Below are 7,939 nucleotides of genomic sequence, written 5' to 3'. Positions count from 1 at the left end.
TTATTTGACCTGTTTAGTATGATATATTATGTTTGATAAGACAGTAGATTACTTAAGGTAAAAACGAAAGTAGGGTTGTTGGTTGGGGTGGATGGGTAGTGTAAAACTCAAACGTCTAGCAACACAAAGGTTGCGTTTTCCATTCTCATCATGGACAATTTAGGCAGTTAGCATTTTAGCATTTCAGCTAACTGCTTACCACTTGTTACATACTTTGCAACTACTGTATTTAGCTAATTAGCTAACCCTTTCCCTAACCCTAACCCTTTAACCTAACTCCTAACTCCTAACCTTAATCCTGACTGGGGCGGCAGGGTAGCCTAGTGGTTAGAGTGTTGGACTAGTAACCGGAAGGTTCAAGTTCAAACCCCCGACGAGGTACAAATCTGTCGTTCTGCCCCTGAACAGGCAGTTAACCCACTGTTCCTAGGACGTCATTGAAAATAAGAATTTGTTCTTAACTGACTTGCCTAGTTAAATAAAGGTAACAAACTTTTAAGAAACATAACCCCTAACCCTAGCTAACATTAGTCACCTAGCTAACATAGCATGCATTTTGTAATAGATCATATGAATTGTAATTCGTAACAAACTACAGGTCCTACAACTCATATTATATTGTACGATCACTCGTACGTTGCGTGTGATTGACCAACATTTTCCAGCTTTCCCACCCCACTGTGCTTTAATAAGAGTAAAATGCATACATTAAAATACATTTGCCATCAATCGCCATGTTTAAATTGCCCTTCTAAAACATTTCTAACACATTTTGTGACTGTGGTATTACTGTACAGCGTAGAAGACCACAAGGCTACAATGGCTAGTGTGTTGCCCAAGAGGCCTGAGACCTAAGTTAATCAATGGTGATGCATTTGAGTAAATATGACACCCTGTGGGTGCATACTAATAGGATATTGAACTGAGTAGCAACTCAAACTTCAATACAACATTAAAACAACACGTGTCAGTCACAACAAACTTTCACTGAGTACAGGATGTCACACTTTATGGGGAAAGTTAAAGAGCCGAGGTAAGTGAGGAAAATGTTGGTTGCACGATGTTCTTTTTTTGTGTCGCACACTGGGGAAAAAGCTGAACATTTTATTGACGCAGGCACCACAGCTCTCAGCCTTTCTCTCTCTGTCTGCTGCATCTGCTACAGGGACAATGGACTTGGGGCCTCTTTATAACACGTAGTGGCCCCTAGATTCTGATTCTATATGATCGTGTTCATTTATCTTACTGGGTCGTTCCAGGTCATTTCAGCAAGCCATGACACCCACCATCACAGATTGTTCTGAAATAATTTCTGTGGTTAGAAAAAAATTGGATTAGCATTCCTGAAACAACATTTGGTGTCATTTGAATTTGATCTCTGAGAAACGAAGCTAATTGATTGCACTCACATTGACCCTTTGCATTTGTAGGATTCACATAATACTCAACAAATATGGTACCCAACATCCGATTTCAAACAAACTTCTTCCTACCATTGAGTAAGACGAGGAATATGATAAAAATGATTAAATGTCACCCACAGACTCCCCACACCCAACGCCAATCCCACCCCAACAACAGAGTACATAGTATTAGTTCCCTATGTTTGACAAGTAGTATAAAGATGTGGTTTGGAGTATTGCTTCTTCATCCTTTGTGTTGTATCTCTCGTGAATCTGGTAATGATTCCCCCTCCCCCCCCCCCCCCCATTTAGAGAAATGATCCATTGACGTTGCTCGCATTACTCACTAAATTAGTGTGAAAGTATCAAGTTCTGTCCCCTGGACAACAAAAATGTCGTGATCCATTTAATAAACACAGGAGACCAGCGAAATTGATACAAGTAGCAGGACCAGAAGCATAATAATGGGAATAATAATGCATTCTATTCTGTCAAGTGGTTTCTTGCATCAAACAGCACCACAACATTTTCAGTAACCTCCTTGTCTGAAATACAAGTAGGAAACGAGGTTAATGTCAAGCCCTGCATGTTTAAAAAAATATATATTTTTAAGTATCATGGAATGTAGGCCTACATTGAACACCACACATTGGCTGCTACTGTAGGCTAAATGATAGAACAGCTATTTCTATGTTAAAATGTCACGGGATGCATTTCCTCCATAGTGGTCGATGGTAGGCCACTCTGGTAGGCCAATATTATGATCAAATATCCCCAGTAGCCCACTTGACCCTTGCTAAAGCTATAACTTAATTACTTCAATTAGGAGATGTTAGTTGAAAGGAAGACTGCTTTTACACCAGCAGGTAAATCACACTAATTCAGGACCATTTCACCTAATCATATGAACATTTACACTGACAAATAAACAGGTTTCTTTTTTTATTTGTATTTTACAGCTCCAGCTTGTAATTATCATGCTTAACTTACCCACAGAAAGAAACAAATGTTAGCAATGGGTTTGGGATCATGGAAAGTAGTCTGTTTCCATCTGTCAATTCTTCTGTTACACTTATGTTACTGTCAGGCGTTCCAGTGAATTTAAAATAGCAGTGCCCAACTGTTTTCAGTGGCCTTTATGAGGAAATATGTGTTGATTGACATGCCAACATCGCCCTTTTAAAATACCACCTAAGTATTTGATGTCCTGATAGCCATGGTTGAGGTTTACGAACATAAAGTTTGCCTTAGTGGTGAAATGAATGGTTATGTCAGCGTGAGAATGCTCCAGGCCTTTGTTTGTGAATGATTATCATGGAGATGCCTGGTCTGCGTCTGTTTAGACTTTGCTCGCAGGCCTAGCTGGGATAAAATGGAAACAACTCCCATTTTGTCTCTCCTTTGTTACAAAACAATTTGGACAGGGATTTGAAAGACATTGGCACAGAGGACACGCCTTGAATATACGCTTCATCCCTCAGTGAGGGAGGACGGCTAGCGAGGACAGCAAGTGTCTTCACATTCTAATCGTTGACATTACGTCTTGTTTAGATAATAGTCGGAGATTCCAACCACAGTTTGGTCAACTTTGCAGGAGCTGTGGAGGAACGCTCCATTTCACTTCAATCAGAAAGGGAAATGTGAAACACGCGAAGAGCTAAACCTTAGTAATTTCTCAATAAGTACTGTGGTGAGGAATCTTCGGCTCTTTTCATTTTTCAATCATGAACTCGCCTCCTAGAAGAGAATCCAATATTGCAATACACTTACATATTGTGCTTTTATGAGTTTTCTAGGTGGGCATATTAGATAATGATTTGACAGTTATTTCAGGAGAACACAATGCCATCTAAGTAGTCACAAAGTCTATCTAAGGCAGCCTTTTTTCACCAACCACTACTTTAAAAATCATGAAATAGTCTTCCGTGTCAGCCGAAGGTGGTGTTAAAACCTTAGGTTTGTTTTCAATTAAGTCAATCATTTAATTCTGTCTCACTCATACCAGGCATCATGAATCACCAATGTAGGTCCATTTAATGTATACACATACTTTGAGGCAAACCTCCCCTGATGTTACAAAGGCCTGACTGAATCCATAGCACTGCCCACACACTTTTTCCAGTTGGTTTATGGCCTTGGCAGACCAGTCTCCTTGCTACATCCAAATTATTGTCTAATACGAGAAGGTGATGTGCATAATTTGTTATATACGTATTCCCTAAAATCTGAAATATAAACAGAGCAAGACATGACACTCCTGCTGCCCCCAAACCCCCTAAAAATAACAGCTCGGTTAAGCGCTTGGACTATTTTGCATCTGATTAGGACGAGCTCTTTAAATGGCAGAGGTTTTCCATAAACACCTTCCGAAATGGTCAAAAGGAGCAAGGTTGGAACAGAGGAATCATACAGGGCAGCACTAGGATAATAAGGCTGTGTTGGTGAAACCGGAGCCCGGCCGCGCTGGACCCAGGGCTGTACTCTGATACACCACAAGTTAGCTTATTTAAGCCTAGTTATTGGATTTACTTGAGTTTTTAAAATGTGTATTTTTTATTTATGAAACTTCTGCTGGAGATGACAAAGAAGGCTAAGTTTCACTGGCCTTTGGTTTAATGGGAGTGAACGGGGGGGGGGGGGGGTTCTCTTTCTTGGTGAGCTTTCATGTCAGAGTCTGTTAGCGCAGCTTCACGCTACATTGAGAAACGGAGTGGAAGGTCGTTGACCTTGGTGGAGATACTCACCAGCCGGCATCTGGCACTCGATTAACATGATTTTGTGGATTTCTGGTTTCGCAGCAGATATAACCAACGAAAGACCTATATGCCTCAATGTCTGGATCTGGACACTGTATAAACATAGTTAGAGAAGATGTACTGGCCAGTAGTTTCACCCTTGATGTGTACAGACTGTGGATTCAAGTACAGTCATTTCACTGATCATTGCCGAAAGAGTTTGAGACAAACCAGATGCGTTCTGGCGTTGATGACAATAGATGATAATGTTGAGTGGTCAGTGCAGCAAAGGTCAGTGGTTGCACCCCTCTCCCCCCCCCCCCCCCCCTCTCTCTCTCTCTCTAAGGAGCTGAGTGGAATATTCGGTATGATGACGTGAATACCTGCCTACAATACAGTATAGTAGCTGTCATAACTCAGCACTTTACCTCAGCACTCAGACTCCTCTCCCTCCGACCCTCCTGTCTCTAAGTCACCATGCCAACCGACCAAACAAGACACAGACCCACCCCAGACACTCATACACTTGCATACTCATTATGAGCTACTGATGTAATGCCAGATGTTGTTGTAAGGGAAATTCAAGGAGTAAAGTCAAGTAGTGGTGGACACAGTCCGTCATTACAGATTAGGGGTAAAAACAACAACTATCACTCTCTCTTTAGAGCACTACCGACACAACTACACTCCTTATCCTTGACAGCACTAATCTTCCTCCTGAACTTCTAGCCACTTGCTGGGGAGATGTGCGGATGCTGATGTTGGCTTGCCAACACAGAGCTGATGTCAACCATCATGAATCTGGAAGCTGATGTCAACCGTCATGAATCTGGAAGCTCTGACTTGCTGCTTTGGGTAAAATAGATTCTCTGTGTTACCCCCGGTCCACTGCTGTCCACTTCCTTTCAAGCTCTAAATAGGCTTCCCCTTATCTATTAGGCAGATCCGAGGTTGTGTGTGCGTGTGTGTGGAGGGGTGTGTGCGTGTGTGTGCGGTGGGGATGGGGGGGGGTAGGGGGGGGGGTACAGGCCTGGTCTCCTGTGATGACTTTAACATCTTACATGATGTGACCACGTCATGTGTTCATTCACGTCCCTTGTGTGAAATAAACAGACGCACTCTCAATGTAGCCTTTCATGTGTTTTGTCATGGTAACCCCGCCGAGCCATTTGTCTTCGACAACCTCGAGCTAACCTGCTTTCCTTTCTAAACTAAATGGAACGAGGAGAATGCAAAATGAGTAAAACAACTCCCATTCATAGGAAAACTCCCCGTCATGAAGTGGTGTGTTAAGACAAATGCTAGTTATAGCAGGTGAGGTTACTGAAAACAATTTCAACTGATATTTTTGTCCAAATCAATTTTTACCAATCTGTGACTTTACATGAATTCATTTTTAAGTTGCTATGTTCCGGTATAGATGAACTCCCTTCACTCCATTCATGAAATAGTCACTGATTTCATCAGGATAAATTGTGCTACTACAAGGATAAAAATATCTGTACTTCTTTTTTCATAGCTGACGGTCATTTTTTTTCAGTCAGTATGTTTGCTTGGGAACTCAGCAACACGTCCAGAACACCAAGTGTTTTTCCAACCCCCTGCTGTGCCTTGGGAGAGCATCGGGAGCAGGGGAAAATAAGAATATCCTTGAAAATAAGAGACGTGCAAATGTTGTATTGCACGCAAAAGTTTTAATATGACGTTTTCTGAAGCGTCCCTTTTCTCCCCCCCTCTGGCTCAGCCTGACACCCAGGTTACGCTCAGCGTGTGTGCTGGGCAGTCTAAAAAGCAGGACTGTTGATCTTGGTGGATGATGCCAAACAGAGTCATAAAGGGACTTTTGAGGGTGGCGGTGGGCAGTGTGCCAGTGTGTCCCTGCCCTGGGGATGGCGTAGCGTGAGGGAGAGACTCGGGCTGGAGGCGACGGAGTCGGATTAATGCCACTTTAGTGTTTTTATTTAGTCTCTCTCCCCTGATGCGCTCCCTCTGACCCTAGCCTAGCGTCCTTAAAAGCTTCTGTTGATACTGGATATGGTGGAGTTCCCTGTTCCTTGTCCTGCTGGGTAATGGTTTATTCCACCCTTTTATTTCAGCTTGTATTCATCATGTGGTAACAAGGAAGACTCTAAGTAACATAATAAAAAAATCCCCAACAAAATCTGTCAGTTTAAGATGGAGATACACTATATATACAAAAGTATTTGGACACCATTTCAAATGAGTGGATTCGGCTATTTCAGCCACACTCCTTGCTGACAGGTGTTTAAAATCGAGCCCACAGCCATGCAATCTCCTTGAATAAACATTAGCAGTAGAATGGCCTTACTGAAGAGCTCAGTGACTTTCAACATCATAGGATGCCACCTTTCCAAAAAATCAGTTCATTACGTTTATGCCCTGCTAGAGATGCCCCGGTCAACTCTAAATGCTGCTATTGTGAAGTGGAAATGTCTAGGAGCAACAACGGCTCAGCCGGAAAGTGGTAGGTCACACAAGCCCAGAGAACGGGACCGCTGAGTGCTGAATCATGTAGCGCGTAACAATTGTCTGTCCTCGGTTGCAACACTCGCTACCGAGTTCCAAACTGCCTCTGGAAGCAACGTCAGCACAAGAACTGTTCGTCAGGAGCTTCATGAAATGGGTTTCCACGGTCGAGCAGCCACACACAATCCGCCATTGGACTCTGGAGCAGTGGAAAAGCGTCCTCTGGAGTGATGAATCACGCTTCACCATCTGACATCTTGACGGTTGAATCTGGGTTTGGTGGATGCCAGGAGAACGCTACCTGCCCGAATGCATAGCGTCGGCTGTAGAGTTTGGCAGAGGATGAATAATGGTCTGGGGCTGTTTTTTTATAGTTTGGGCTAGGGCCCTTAGTTCCAGTGAAGGGAAATCTTAACGCTACAGCATACAATGACATTCTAGACGATTCTGTTCTTCCAACTTTGTGGCAACAGTTTGGGGAAGGCCCTTCTAGTTCCAGCATGACAATGCCCCCATGCTCAAAGTGAGGTCCATACAGAAATGTTTTTTCGAGATCGGTGTGGAAGAACTTGACTGGCCTTTACAGGGCGCTGACCTCAACCCCATCGAACACCTATGGGATAATCTCCCAAAATCAGTGCCTGACCTTACTAATGCTCTTGTGGCTGAATGGAAGCAAGTCCCCGCAGCAATGTTCCAACATCTAGTGGAAAGCCTTCCCAGAAGAGTGGAGACTGTTATAACAGCAAAGGGGGGACCAACTCCATATTAATGCCCATGATTTTGGAATGGTATGTTCGACGAGCAGGTATCCACATACTTTTGGTCATGTAGTGTATTAGGATTTTTGCATGGGCTGCTTCTCAGTCCACTACATCCGCCTATGTTGGCCTTCCGCATAGGGGTTGAGCTACAGCGGTGTTTGTCAGACCATTAGACATTAGACATTAAAAGAACAGAGTCATAAGGGAGACTCTCATGAACACACTGGTCACGGGACACGTGTTAAGGGATTCGTCTGAAGGTAACGCATTCAAACAAATGGAAGTATGGTAGGTAATGGAAGGTAGTTTTGTGCCAACAAAAAAAAGGAGTAAAATATGTGTCTTAAAAACCCAAAATATGTATATAAATACTTGTATCAGAGATTTTAAAACCTTATTCCTTATGATTTATTTTTTGACTGTCTTTTTAAAAATGTATTAATGTTTTATTCAATGTGTTTCTATGGGCTATAGTATTAAAAGACAAGTTTAATCTTATCTCAAATATATTTTTTATATTTTTTTATACCTAAATGGGTCCTAAAATTCT

This window comes from Oncorhynchus mykiss, chromosome 20 (genome assembly GCF_057628025.1).
Source record: "Oncorhynchus mykiss isolate SJ-2025 chromosome 20, ASM5762802v1, whole genome shotgun sequence".
Classification (NCBI taxonomy): Eukaryota; Metazoa; Chordata; class Actinopteri; order Salmoniformes; family Salmonidae; genus Oncorhynchus; species Oncorhynchus mykiss.
This window is presented reverse-complemented; position numbering follows the sequence as displayed.